The sequence below is a fragment of the Anas platyrhynchos genome, chromosome 3 (genome assembly GCF_047663525.1).
Source record: "Anas platyrhynchos isolate ZD024472 breed Pekin duck chromosome 3, IASCAAS_PekinDuck_T2T, whole genome shotgun sequence".
Classification (NCBI taxonomy): domain Eukaryota; kingdom Metazoa; phylum Chordata; class Aves; order Anseriformes; family Anatidae; genus Anas; species Anas platyrhynchos.
The window spans coordinates 17,581,539-17,596,983 of record NC_092589.1 but is presented as its reverse complement, the minus strand read 5'-3'; the positions used below and the strand labels follow the sequence as shown (position 1 = coordinate 17,596,983).

General features: G+C 35.9%; 1 protein-coding gene across 36 annotated transcripts in view; it reads right to left on the bottom strand.

Moving 5' to 3' along the window:
- NRXN1 (neurexin 1) overlaps window positions 1-15,445 on the bottom strand; it is a 709,571-nt gene that overhangs the window by 199,872 nt on the left and 494,254 nt on the right. Inside the window, exon 1 of one of the 36 annotated variants that reach the window (XM_038175984.2) lies at window positions 5,682-5,776. The exons of the other annotated variants lie outside the window; for them this stretch is intronic. The gene's annotated coding sequence lies outside the window, so the exon portion shown is untranslated. Of the gene's footprint in view, window positions 1-5,681; window positions 5,777-15,445 lie in introns of those variants that run through there. 36 annotated transcript variants of the gene reach the window in all.

Sequence of the window (15,445 nt, the reverse complement as noted above, 5' to 3'; positions counted from 1 at the left end):
AGATTCAACTTAAAATGAATTCCTTTAAAAAAAAAATGAAAAATTGAAGTAATATTCAAACAAACAAAAAACAACACACAAACAATAAGCTCCTAGACTTCAAGACATTCCAGAAAAGGTTTAAAACATGATGAAGAGGCAATAATATAGAATAATATGAATTCATATTTTAATAATATCATGCTAATTTTATGCCAACATAACAAGCCACAGAGATCTGCTTTTGGCATGAGCTATGCTTTCTAAATTTATTCTAAGACAGAAACTGGAATTAGCTTCTACTGCTCAGAACAGCAACAGAAACTGGAACAAATTCATAATCTTGCATCTTATGAAGGAAAAGAAAAAAAGAAAAAACATTCAACAATGCTTTCTGTCTAGTTCTATTATTTGTATGCAATTTCTTACAATTGCATTTCTTGCATTCATTAAAAAGACTAATTTTTTAATAACAGAGAATACAAGTAAATGGTTTTAAGATTTAAAAAAATAATTTAAAGAAGTGAACAGAGCAGTGATGCAACACTAGAAACTTCTTTGACTTCTTATTTCCATTTAACACTAAGATTAGTATCTTAAACTAAGAAGCTGCATGTTGGTCAACTGACCCTCTGGATTACCTAACCCTAATGCTGGAATCACTTATTTATTTCTCTAAATGTGGAAAGAGTTATAATGTAAGCTTGTTTCTGCTTTAAAGATTACATTTATTAAAAGCTGTAAGTGCTCACATACAGAGGTTCATAATAAAAGATTGCTGTTTTGCACTGAGTATATGTTGCAGTGGAAATATCTCGGAAATTAGAAAAAAATATGATGATGCATGTTCATTGACCTTCTCCACCAAAAGATATTTTGCATTATCAAGAAACCATCAGATTTAATATCAGCCATTAAAAGATTCTCCACTTGGAACCCACAGCTATTTATTTTATATTACTCTGAGTGTGTAAGGTGAGGGAACATTGACCAAAATGTTCTGCATGAATAGTGATGCATGTTTTCTCCATCTACACGTACACCATCAGAAATGTCATCTTAATTGCAGATAGTCAGTAGAAACAAAAAACGACTTAGTTCTCTATCTAATGTTAGAACCTTAAACTACTTATAAAATGAATTTGTTATGAACTGGGAATAAAACAGGGAGTTGCAGCTGGCTTTTAAGTTATTTATTGTTAAACCATAAAAGTCTTAAAAAAATATATATCTTTCAAATATGTACTAATGTTCCTAATGCATTCCTTTTTGGTTAGAATTGCTAGATCTCCTGGAAGTTTTATAACAAATGAGTGATACAGAGGATCATTACATTGCTTAAGTTTTGCAGAAGGTTTTAATAAATCAAAGAAATATGATACATAATACAGATTTAACATATCTTAGGTGGCTGAAATTAGTACTGCAAAATACATAATTCTGTCTTACAGCTAAGGGAAAATACCCACTACAATGTATCAGAGAATGTTTCACCTAATTGCTCTGTCTTTTCCATCACTATGGTGCTTTATCATCAAGTCCCTTGTCACTTATCCTGATTTATTCAATTGTGCTATGGAAACATACTAAATTCCGTGGTATAGAGGGATTTAGAAAAGTTTTTGGCATTTGTAAATGTACAGTGGGTTCTAGGAAGTGCAAGTATGCCATGTTTCAGGTTAAGAGCTGGTGTACTGTGACATTTTTCTTTTTATATGTACCTGATGATGTGCAACTGTTGCAGTGCTCTCCAAGTTCCTTGCCTCCTGCACTTGTAAGGAATTTTAGAAACAACAATTAGGACTTTACATTTATTTTACCAAGAAATAAAGTAAATCTCCATCCTGAATTTTGATTCTAAAACACTTCAGCCAACTTTCAAAAGTGTAACCTTTGCCACGTGGAGTAACACTATGGTTGGAGTTTAGCAACACTATGACTTTGGTTAAGAAACAAAGCAACAACATTTAGGACTATAAAGATCATGTAATAACAACAACAATTTTGTCATCCGTATATAAGAAGTACATTTTTACCAAGATTGCCTAGAAAACAAATTTCTTTCACAAACACTAAATAAATAAAAACTTTGGAAAACTATTTCCTTCCTGATGTATAACAACAGCAACCTTTCACAGTTTTAGAAATACTGAAGAAAAAAAAAAAGAAGACTCACTCACCAAGGCAAGTCAGAAGATGACATTTAAAGTCTTCAAGCTAAAATGTGTGAGTCTGGATCAGTTCCCTATGTGAACTAGGTCGGTAAAGAATTGAAATCCAGATTTCTCAAGTCCCTCAGAAGTCAGCACCAACTGATGAGTGGTGCCAAAGAAGGAGTTCTTTCACCTTCGCTTGTAAATTCTAATCAACCCTTACATTTTTCCAGCTTCCAGTTTCCATTGAGAAATAAAACTGGAAAAACATTTTCTAACTTACACAATACTACTACCTGGATCAGATGTTTGATCTTTCTCCTGAATCTGATTCCTGGTGGTGAATGGAAATACATGGACAGCAGGCGTTAGTACACCCAACTATTAAACATGTAACCCTTGCCTTGCACCTAGAAGGGTAAGATTTTGTGTTTTTAACTTGTATTAGATAAAAAATAAATAAATAAATTAATAATAAAAAACAGTTTGAAAACCTATGTAATGTTTTTCCTGAGATGAGTGCATATCCTTCAAACACAAGAAAACTAAACACCAACATATCAGCATTCTACCCTGCACATTTATAATAACTGAGCCAGCCAAATAGTAGACAAAAAGCCTTCTACCTTCCTTAGTAATCAGTTGGGCTGGTTTTATGCCTTAGGAGTCAAAACGCTGCTATCAGTAGGACCAAAGGGACTCTGTAGGGCAAGAGAGATGAGTACCAGTTTTTCGCATTTATTGCACAATTTAGCATAGCTCAGAACCACTCACACCCACAGAGAAGCCTAGTGGGGTGGGATGGAGGAAAGACTTTACTGCCTTCTCCACATCTTGAAGAAAGAATGAACGCTTCCAGGAATATTCGGCACTTTCTGTGCACTCATCACAGCTAAGTTATTTGCTTGTGGTTAGGAATTCTCTTGCAAGATAATGCTGAAAAAGCAATTAAAAAAAAAGCACTCCAAAGTATAAATGTGCAAAATTCAGATGCAGAAATTAATCTCACTTATAATTTAAAAAAATAGTAATGATGCATGGAATGTTTTTGATAACCACTTCATGTGTAGCACGTGTGTGGGAGAACATGATTCACACAAGACAATTTCTCTGTCTAGATTTTTAACATTTCTCTATGCTATTGGAAAAACACAGCAACAATCTTTCAAATATTTTCATATTTGAGAAAAGAAGAAACTATTGGGAACCAATTAGGTTTTCCAGCAAACCAGAACTGTTTGCAACCAGTAGCTCTGAGGGTCAAATGTAAATAAATTTGTCATGCACTAGTATTCCCAATATTACACCTGTCTCAGGGGATAGTGAAGATTAATATGTTAATTAGAAATGCTGAACAACACTTCCATTACAAGACAGATAAAATGACCATCCTGACATACTCACAGCAGTGATTTTATTCATCATTTTTTCTTCCAGCTCAATGAAAGGACACACATTATCAGCCTGTATTAATTTACATTTTGAGGTAACAAAGTAAATCCATGACCTACCTTTGTGACTGCAGAAGTGCAAAATAGTTGGATGAAGCTGCACAACTGAAGTTAGAGAACGGGGGGTAGGAAGTATAATTAAAGGACAGGGTAACAGAACTAGGGGAGTTTTACCGTCCTCATCACAAAAGCATGCTCATCTTGCTCTGCATGTGGCAAGGAAAAGAGCAATGCTTCCAATTCACATCTAAATAGACCACAATAGCTGTCACTGCAAAATGCTAACTCAAACCCCAAGTTGCTTCATTTTCACTTCACAAGTTTTTAAAGATGCAACATGACTTATGCTCAGGGCAATACTTACTTTGCCTTCATGTCAGAGGGAACCCCATAATACAGCCCACCAATAAAGGCAAAGGCAGAGATTCCAGATTTAGTCCCAGATAACAATGGCAAAATCATAATACCTTACATATACTTCAAGTGTATTGAGCTTAAACTAATATGAACACTAAATTGTGATAGCCATTAATAGCTAAAGGAGATTTTTTTTTAATCAACATTCTGCTAAAAGCATTAAAAAGCCTTAACATACATAATTACTAATGTTAACAGAGACTCATTTTTAGAAAGGAAACAGAAAAGGTTAATGCCAGTGATTTATGAACTTTTTTTTTTTTTTTTTAAAAAAATCTTTTAGATAATCTGCATACACTACTGTGACAGGAAAACTTAAATCAACATTTCACATCAGCTGCATGGCTATATTTGCAGCCAATGAACTGGTCACATAGCTCAAAAACCTGAAAAGTAAATTCACCTCCATTGTACACTATTCTTGCAACATAATTGAGTTTTGAATTTGGGTTACTTTGGATTTAACACCAGGACAGTTTGAATTACCTCACTACTCCCACACAGCACCAAAGCAAACACTTGCTAACATTTGAGAGGTGGGCGAGGAGGCAAAGTTAGTTACATCACCACCACCTTTTTTACAAGCTTAACAGGAGGCCTGTGCCAGCATCTAGCGAAGAACACATTAACAGTCCCTTTGCTTGGAGGGTGAACAGTTCTCCGATGTACAAGTTTAACTTGATTTCTAGATCACTGACTGGCTAGCATTAAACATGAGGGGATGTGGATACAGCAAATGGAAAGTGGCTTGTGCTGCCTTGTGCTGCTGTAGTTTTACACCTTGTCGACAATAAAACCAACAGGTACTAAAAGAAAACACAGAAAAGGGAGAAAGGGAGCTGCTGGAAAGTATCTTTAGAAATGAAGACAGGGAACCTCACTGTGCTGAGATCTAAACATTCACCTTAAGTCACTCCTGGACCTAAGTCTTCCAGTTAAAAAACTGAAAAATAAGCAGGACTGTGCCACTTAAAGGATCCTCACTACATCCATACTGGAAATAGTAAGTACCTGTAGGATAACTTTAGGAAAAATATACCAAACTAGTCTACGTGGCATTCCCATTACTGATATGAATGTAATGATCTTGAAAGCATAAATTGACAGAGCCTACCTACATGACCGTGTCCAAGTAGTCTGGGGCCCCCAGCACAAGAAGGATGTTGATCTGTTAGAACGGGTTCAGAGGGGGAATAAAGTTGATCAGAGGGCTGGAGCACCTCTCCTATGAAGAAAGGCTGTGTCTGTTCAGCCTGACAAAGAGAAGGCTTGGGGGTGACCTTATCACAGCTTTAAAGGGGGTTTATAAAAAAAAGATTGAGAGTAACTTTTTGCTCAGTCAGATAATGACAGGACAAGGGGGAATAGTTTTATACTGAAAGAGGGGAGATTTACATCAGTGGGTGGGAGGTCCTGATAACGCTGTTTCAAATTAAACCAACCATTCCTTATGTTATCTTGACAAACTGTTACTATATACTTCATACATATATATTACATATTCTTTATATATATTACATATACTTTCAATATATACAACCTGGATATATTAAAAGGCTGACATCCAGTCATTCTATGTCTTCTTATTTATGAAGAAAACAGTACTTTCTTTCACTATATTATTTAGAACAAGATGTTAATTAAACCAGAGTTTCCTTCACTATCTACCTAATTTGCTTACCTCCTTTTCTAAGCAGATCACCCAAAACTGGACATGCTTCTCCAGCTAAGGTCCCAGCAGACTGAATAAACAATTAACTTCTTTGCCTTCTCTGTTATTCCACCTGTTGTCAATACATCCCAGACCAATTCCTGTCTTTTCTTGCAGCAAATTGCAATCAGCTGTAACTTCCCAATCTTTTCTGCAGAACTGCTTCTTGGCCACAATTATTCCCTATTTTATAGCTGTGCATTTGATTTTTCCATCTCTGTACTTTCCTTTGTAGAAATTCATCTTCCTGATTTCAGACTATTTCTCCCCTTTATCAAGATTATTTTGAATTTTAATCAGTTCTCCACGGTGCTTGAAACCTCTGTCTCCCCTCCTCCCCCACTAGCACAGCTTGTTGTCATCATGTACCCTACTACAGCTGTGACAAGGAGACATGCCTGTGTTTCTTGAGTTTGAAAGTGCAGTGAAAAGCAAGAAAGAAGAAAAGAAAGTCAACATCTTAAGGATTAAATAATTTAAATACCCAGCAAAACTTTTAAAATGTAGATTAGGAATAGAAATCTAGAAGTCTTAAATATCATTAAACACAGACCTGTGGTCATGTTTTAGCTCTGAGTAAGTCATTGCCCATGAGTTTAGGCCTTGAAAATGCCCTTCCCTATAACTGTATAACCACATTAACAAGGAATAGGAAGTATAACCAAGGTGTTTTGTTTTGTTTTATGGACCAGGCAATATGGATGGGATGGATCACATAATTCTTGCAACACTTTCAGACTTGTTCTCGTCTTTATTATATGTTTCCTGGAAACAAATACCCAAACCATATTTCCAGGGTTTCATTACCTACTCTGTATTGTACTGGTTTTACTTTTTTTTTTTTTTTTTTTTGAATAGAGTAAGTGTATAGCCATCCTATTTTAGCCTCTAACTATATACTCAGGTGTTTTTCCAGACAAGCAATTAGAAGATTGGAAAGTTTCACAAAATGTTCTTATGAATTGATCCACAGAGAGCAAACAACAAAGCAACAAACGACTGCAACATCCCATGGTACTATTACAGACAAGAGCTGTTGCTCACTGAGCAAAGTGACTTGCAGACATGTACACAAAATCTTGCAATTAAAAAAACAAAACTCAAACCTAAACCTTCAAACCACCTCCAAAAAACAACATAGCTTCTATCCTACAAGCAACCTCCGCATGCAGATACACATCAACTGCTAAAAATAAACCCTTTTCAAATCAAAGGCTGACAATTTTACATTAAAACACTCCTTACAGTATCGTTTTTAGGAATTTTGTTGTGGTTTCACTAAAAAGTCAAAAAGTCTCTTTCTTTGAAAACAAGCAATACAGAGTCCCTTTGCCCTTTTCTGCTTGCTGAATAACAAATCAAAACACTACAGAAACTTGGGATAACAGGGAAGGCTCTCTGGAAAGGAAATAAAACAAAACCAACTTGTCAAATGGGACTCCCTGCTGCTACATACCATGTGGTGCTCTACTGAGCTGCATCTGTTCAGCTATTAAACATAGTGGTGAATATGATACCAACAGCAGTGACATTATCAAATATGCTGAGTGGTTATTAAGTCTCTATAGCATAATCTTTTCACTTTTTATTTTAATTGGTAGAAGTTACTGTAAAGTAACTTCATGTATGATAATGCTCTTTGTGCTTGTCCCTAAATGAGAAGGCACTGCTACATAATCCACAGTGAGCCTTAAAAACTCCATCTGCTATGCAAGAAAAAGGCTGGCAACTTTTCCCCCAGGAACTCTGTTGTTCCCTAAAATTCACTGTGTCAGGAAAGAAACCTTGTATGGGGAACTATAAGGCTTCGGGATAAGAAACAAAATAATAAAAAACAATCTATAGCTTTCAGTGCATAGTCAGTTAAGTTGTGAGTCCACCAAGGTTGAGGGCTGAACAGAGAATTACAAGAGACTCCAGCCCCAAAGGGGAGTACGATGAGGTCCTTGAGGCTGTAATGCTTCAACCCCTCCCCTTGAATCCAGAAAGCCTAGGATAAAGAGGAGTACCTGACCCAACAGTTCTCTCCCCCAGCAGAAAATGCATAAAACCAGTCCTGTATGAGTAGCATTTCTTAGACCACAGAGAATGTACAATGCTACAGCAGCAACACAATTTACATCTCCACAACAGAATACCTGGGCTTACATTTGGTCCCTTATCGAATACATAATATCAGCTACAAATTCTAGCACAAGGAGTTAAAGATGTGTTAATAGGTTCATGCTGATGCTCTGAAGACTTCTGGCTAATTTCAGAGAGAAATGGCAAAACTGAAGGACCTCTTTTTTTTCTTGGCACACCTTATTCAGTGTAAGCTAGGTAATTATCAGAAAACAAGGAATTCATGAGTCGTTCCTTGAGCTAATCTCACCCTCTGGAGCATAAGATTCTTCAGAGCAAATGGGTTTCATGAACAGAAAGACATTTAAGCTTCCTTAAACACTTAACAGGAGAACTCACCAGTTGTTAGTGCAATTGTTATACACTAAGCATAAATCACCAGAACACTGACAATATCGGTTTGTTAAACCCTTAGCATGACTGTTACTGCTGCAGAAATGCTTGGGACCAGCCTGATCTAAGTGAAACAAAAATGAAAACATACAAACAAGGAAAAAAACAAGAGACTTAATAGTGGCAGCAGCACAGTGTCAAACAGGAAGAATCACAGTAAGATTCATAAGGAAGGCAAGCATTGCACACCCATGATCGTTGTTGGGGAGAGAAAGGAAAAGGCTATTCAGCTCTGGGAAAGCATGTACTGTTACACCAGCTGTAGAGACGCTTTAGTGTCAAGCATGTCAAGCTTGGTTAAGAGATAAAAATCATTAATCAGCATAGGCACTTTATTGAAAAGCAGATCATAGAATATCTGAGGTGGAAGGGACTCACACGGATCATTGAGTCCAACTCCTGGATCCCCAAAGGACCACCCCCCCCCCATAAAAAGAAAAAGAAAAAAAAAAAAAGGAAGAATAAAAAAGAAAAGAAGAAAATGATGAAGTGATGAAGAAAATGAAAAAAAAGAATGAAGATACAATTGTTACCCTGGGTTTTGGGAAATCCAAATTCCCTGCTGTAGCTCTATTTCCCTGGTGCAACGAGTTACTGTCAAGAGACTACAAATGTGAGGTAGCTAAACTGGATGAAAGTAAGAATCAGACCCAGTGTGTCCAGTTCTGCCCTTTGGTACACCAGATTATATTCAATGATTTTACTCCCCGGTGGCATAACTGAGAAGTGGGAAAGGCTCAGAGATGATAAAACTAGAAGGGAAAAAAAAAAAAAGAAAAGAAAAGACTAACTAAACAGTAAAATGAGTTTCCGGTTTGGTGATGAAACTCAGGCATCAGAGAGCATAACCTGTATCATATAAGCGGTCTAATTAACTAATTATGAATTACAATTAAGGTAGTTTCTCACAAAACCTGAATAGTATTAAGACAAACTTTACTTATTAGCACAAGTTGATTAACTATAATACCTTTGTTTACTTAAACAAATGCCTGAAGCAAAGTAGCAGGTTTTGTGAAATTATCTCTGTACCTTTCACCTTCCAGCAGGAGTTTTCTAGCCAGATATAGATCCTGCTTATACTTACTCGTATTTCTGTAGTTTCTTCAGATAAATTAATAGCAGAAGTGTCAGAATGAGAATTAATTGGAGTTAGGATCAGAATATGTTCAGGCTACCAGCTGTGCTTTCCACTTGCCTTGTCCTGCATTTACAGGCTAATCTTGTTGACTGGTATTAAAAATGATATTGTTCATACTGCATGTTTATTGAAAAACTGCTACACCAGTACTTTGTGCTGCTGCATAAGTAAATCCTTATTCTCATTTAGAGCTCATAAATTTAAAAGACATGGAGATAATATGCCTTATCTTGGGTTCTGGCTATTAGTCCTCAGAAACACCTTGATTCTGTACTGTGCAAACCTGGCCCTCTTTCAGTGGGTCACAGCAATCTGATAGTCACTCCTTTATTCAGACTGCCCTCAAGAACTAAAAGCATAGTCTAGGATACACTGAAACTGATGCCATTGCTCACATCTGTCCTTATTTTTTCAAAATCACACATTGTCAGCCCAAAGCGCCTACAACCTGCAAAGCGATGGCCTCTAACACCCTGGGTACCTACTCATTCCACTTGGGTTTGACCCCTAACACCCCCACACATGACTTGCAGGAAGGAGGAGGAAGTGTAAAACTTTTTGTGCTTCTCTAAAATTAGAAGAGAACTAGACAGTAACAAGCCAGGAAATATCAGGGCTGACTCCATAGTATTACTAGATACAGCAAACAGTATATGCATAATAACATATACAATAGTTAAAATAAACAGAAAAGTATCCATGCAGGATAGGTGGACGTGAGTGGCTAGCTCTTGGAAGTGACCTTCAATCTTCCAGAGCTTTTGTTGTCCCAACAATCACAATAATTTCCTTTGATTCTGTGCTGAACAGTCAGGTTTCAGTCAACTTCTCAACTGTTGCAAACAGCTATTGAGTTCTTTAAAACTTAATAAGGTTGCTAAAATGTCTGCTAAATTTTTCATCAGCTCTTTTTATGCAAGGCAATGTTCTGGAAGAGTTAATGCCAAGTTATTAAAATATCTATAACTTTCATATGCAAGGATGTTGGTTAGCAACCAGTGTGTAAGGCATTTTGGATTAGATGAACCTAGTTAGACTGAGATAGGTAGTGCCAGTTTTAATAAGAATAACTTAAGGTCTATTCCTTTAAGACTGTAGCATACTAAAAAACATTTAGACAATCAAAATATCAGTAGGAAAATATAATGGCAGCTAGGTAAGAGGCTGCTATGGAGGAACAATGGACTATTTATTTATGAATATTCTCATCCTCCTTTCTGAATTCAGAAATTTGCTATTTATACATAAGCAACCTAGACAAGAAAGGATACGTCTCCTAATTGTGGCCACATGCTTATTTGTTTTGTTCTTTATTAGACTGAACCAACTAACGGTCCTGCTCAAGAAGGTCTTCCACATGCATACATTACACAGCCACCATTTATAGTGAACCCTCTGCTCCGTTAGCTATACAGTGTCTCATTATGTGGGAAGGTAAAGGTATGTAATCACTGAGACACTTAGAGGTTGCCACCTGCTTTACAAGAATTTGTTGGGACTGAATAAAATGCACAGGCATTTGTGAATTTGTGTTTGAGGACATGATAGAAGAAATACTTAGAAAACAAGGGAAAAGGGGAGAGAAAGAAAGAATCTTTGGAAGTAATTACTGGAAGTAATCTGACAGTACTTCAGAGTTTTTAGAGTAACAATGTCAAAAATAAAAGATACTTTATGAAGAGATCATAAGCTTCCTTATGTTGATTACACATGCTTGCTCTTTTGCTTGCCTCTCCAAATTAGTCTATTTCACTTCTCAAAAACGTGCATCTTTTGTTTTGAGTATAACATGACTCAGCCCCAAGCCCCTCTAACCCTAGTATGTATTTTTTTAAAGTTGTACAAAGCCCCAGAAGAATTAAGTTCAATATTTAAATTCTTTCCTCATGATGTACTTTAGGCCCTATGTGTGTGCAGTTTGTAGCAGTAAAGTCAAACGAAGATTTGTCATCAAATTCAGTGACATAGCTTTGGATCTTACACAGTTCAGACAACAGATGGATTCAATTTACAGTATAATCCTGAGATATGCAACATCAGAAGGGATCAGAGAGTCCATGATCTGGTCTGTAAGCCTATTTCATATGACTCCATGGCTGCATACAGTTCTTTCCATATTGTTATCAGATAATTTTATTAATAAATGCATGTATAGCTCACCAGAAGTGTTTTAAGTATCTCCTCAACCTCAGACTCTAAACCTGGGCCAGAACGCCTCAGGAGATTCATCAGTGTTGAGGGCCAGAGCATTTTGTTGACCCACAGAGTAAGACAATGAAAGGAGTTGCTTCCCTCAGTCATGTTTGTGGGCTCTCAGAGATGAGAGCTGCCATGCTGCTACGATGGAGTTTTCATGCCAGCATCGAGATTTCTCCTTGCACTTCATGATGGCAGTCACAGGCAAGCTGTTCAATTATATCCTCTGTCCAAATCCCATTCATATTTTTGAGACAGTAATATATAAGTCTGTTCTGTGACAGAATTAGCACATTTCCACAGCCTTCTATCAGCAATTTTGCCTGTTCACAGCAAGAACTGACCACTGTTGCTCAGTGTTAAATCCTGCTTGGGAAAAATAAAAGGTCAATGTTATTTGAGAAATAGTACCATTTGGATGACAGAGAGCGGAGAATACTCAAGATGAGGCATTAACTAAATGCTTATATCATAAAATCTCTTTTCAGAGTTTTTTTTTGTTTTTTTTTTTTTAAATCTATGTCTTTGCTAATACAAAACAATAACTTAATTGAATAATTTCCAGGCATAGCTTGACCATTTCAGTGGTTTATTTATTTTCTTTCCTACAGACTTAGATCTTTAACCTGATCAGTGAGGTAAATGATTGCTCCATTTAGCATAAATTCCCTAGATTAATTCATTGCTCCTATTCTAATTAACTTAAGTTTGTGTACACTGAATTGCATTCTCACCTGCCTGTCTAGTCCCACAAATGATTCTTTGACTGTAGTGCTTTTCATTATTCAAACCCCATAAGCAAGGCTGCAAATGCTCCTTTCCTAGGAATTTTTCTTCAGTTTTAACATTTACACATAATCTGATGCTATTTTTTTTGATGTTCCCCACAAAGAAAAAGAACACTGTGCATAACAGTTTAACTACCTATAGTGTTTACCATATGCATATGTTAACAGAAAAACATCAACAAAATCAGAATTAACTACCATGTATCTAAACAAAATAAGCATCAATATTAGTAGAATTCTGGCTTAGATAACATCACCCATGTTGTTGCTCAAAGTGGCAGAATATTAAACATCATAAGCATGTTAAACATAACGGTCTTCTTCCCAGAGCTCCTAAGTGATTTATTCCTGATATACACTGAGCTTATATGATGATAGCCTGATTAACAGAGGTTGCTATGTTTGCTTCCATCAACTCTAGCCACTGATGCACATGCTTAACACTTCAAAAAGATCAGATTCCTGGAACTTAGATCGCCTTTTTTCTTTTTCTTTCTTTTCATTTTTTAAGGCCTTCCTGCAAGTAAGTAAGTAGATTTTAGTCATTACCATTTCACATAAACACAAGCCACCACTAGCCTTAACAAATCTTCGCATTGCACAGATACACATATAATAACAAGGAATTCTATATTTAAAAGATTATTAGAAGAAACATTATCCTGGGATATACGTTCTAAGATTATTAAACTCTTCCTGGGAAAATTAATTACAACCTGATACAAACCACTAAAATAAAAGGGACCATCAGTCTCAGTGAAAGTACATTGAACTCTCTAGGCATTGATCCAAATACAACTAATCAATAGGAATCTTTCAATTGACTTTCCATTTCCATTAATGCTAAGACATGTGAAGTATTCAAAAAAGAATAATGAATTCATTTATCTTAAGACTGCACTTTTTCTCTGTTATACTCATACACAGATGTCTGATCCTCTTCCTGGCTTTACTCTGAATTATTTCTGTTCACTTGAAGGAAGGTCATTATACTTTCATAAATTAAAATTTCTATATATCATGCACATGTATAATAGACCTTAAGAGTCAGCTATTAAAAACCTGGTGCAGAAGAATACTGCATTTGTATAACTAAGAGACAGAGGGAGGGGAGCAGGAATAATAGTCCTTTATAGTTTGCAAAAAAAGCTCCAAAAATGGATAGGGAGTAATCTGACGGGACTTTTGCAGAATTTTCCATGAGCTTCAAGCTGGAAATGCACACCACTTGATTTCAGAATATATTTCAGATATTGCTCAGAATATTTTTGAACACAAAAATCAACACTTCATTTTGAGATATTCAATATTTCCCTAGTTTATGAAAGTATATCATACCGTAGACAAAGCTGAACACATAGACAAGAAAATGGGAAAGCATTGATGTTCTTTTCAACCAAGACAATCTTTGAACCAAAAAGTTACAGATAAAAACTCACAAAAGCTTTCAGTTGATCTTTGTTCATATCATTCTATGGAAAAAGTTTCTAATGAAAAAATGTCTTTCCTGCAATATATATTATAATAGATGTAATATATAAATAGTTGGAACAAAGAGCACAAGCTGAATTTATTCATGATCCAAAACCCAATTTTCTATGAGAAATAATGTGTTTCCTCTCATATGAGGAAACACCTCAGTCATTAATCATGGCCCTGAAGGATCTACAAACACATATTGAAAATCTAAATACAATACTGATTAATCTATCATGCCAGTACTGCTACATCTTCAGAGTATTTCTGACTAATTAAGTGTAACATACATGGCAAGTATTTATACTGTCTATCTTTAATCATACCATACTTTTTCAGGTAACATTACTACATCTTTTAAAATAGATTCCCATGCTTTTCTGTCACAGTTTTCATCTTACCAATTTACATTTTCTCTATAGTATTTTTTATAATAATATTAAATGGAATAAGATTATTCCAAACACAGCCTTACCCTGAGTTTAATGATTTCTTTCTACTTTTGTACATTTACAATATACTAGGTAAGATTGTCACTCCTCTCTCACTGGAATTATGGGGAGGGATGTTTTCCCTAGCTTCCCTTAGAGGAGGGTTAGGACAATGCTTCAAAATGCTTCCACATCAGTCTGATTCCTTCTTTCAAACCTTAGGATGTTTACTAACAGAACAATCCTCACCACTTCACCTACTTCAGTAAACCAATGATATCTGTAGCTTAGTTTAATTAGTAATTCACCCCACTTGAGCGATCCCAGTTTAGCTTCAATAGCTAGTATCCTGTAGCTTAACAGGCTTTTCTGGAATGATGAAGCTCTAAGATCTGAAATGCCCTACTGCCCTTCTCCTCCACAAGCACTTCCCATACTCAATTTCAAAACCAGCTGTAATCATAAAAAAAAAAAAAAAAAAAAAAAAAAAGCACACAATACTCTTTTTATGCTTCCAAAATACTAAAATACTTAAATTTTAAAATAAATGACCCAAACAGGGAAGACACAAAAACTGCTGACTCCATAAATCAGGCAGACAAAATATTACATTTTGGTATATAAAATCTTTCACTTTAACAATGAAAGATAGTAACATGGCATAATTTATAATTAAAATAAATTTTAAAAGTGTTTTAAGTCTATTGATGGAAATCTATTCTTCTCATCTTCACTAGTAGAGCAGTTGTTACTTTTGCTGTGTTGGAGAATGCCAGTTTGCAATATTACCAGCATTGCCAGATAGAGCAATTTAACAAGATTTCTAAGCTCTTTGAAGCAATGTCTTCATTGAACTCTATTTTGTTCCTCACCACAGAAAAGGTGGAAGTTTGAGGCTGCAACAATACAGCGCTTGTGAAAGACGATGACATGCACTCATATACCTACCTTTCTGTCTAATGACTTTCTCTCTAATGGCAGAAGAGGAGAGAAAAAAAGCATAGATAGGAATCACTGACAGAATTACCTAAGGGCTTTAGAAGTTGGTGAAAAAGCCAAGCACAGACGTGCTCATGGTGATTAATGGAACCCTGCATGAATAAGCTGCTGCCTTTTTCCACTTGCCATGGAGATAGATGCAGACCATGTCAGAAGAGGGAAAAAGGAGGATTATAGTAATTCTAA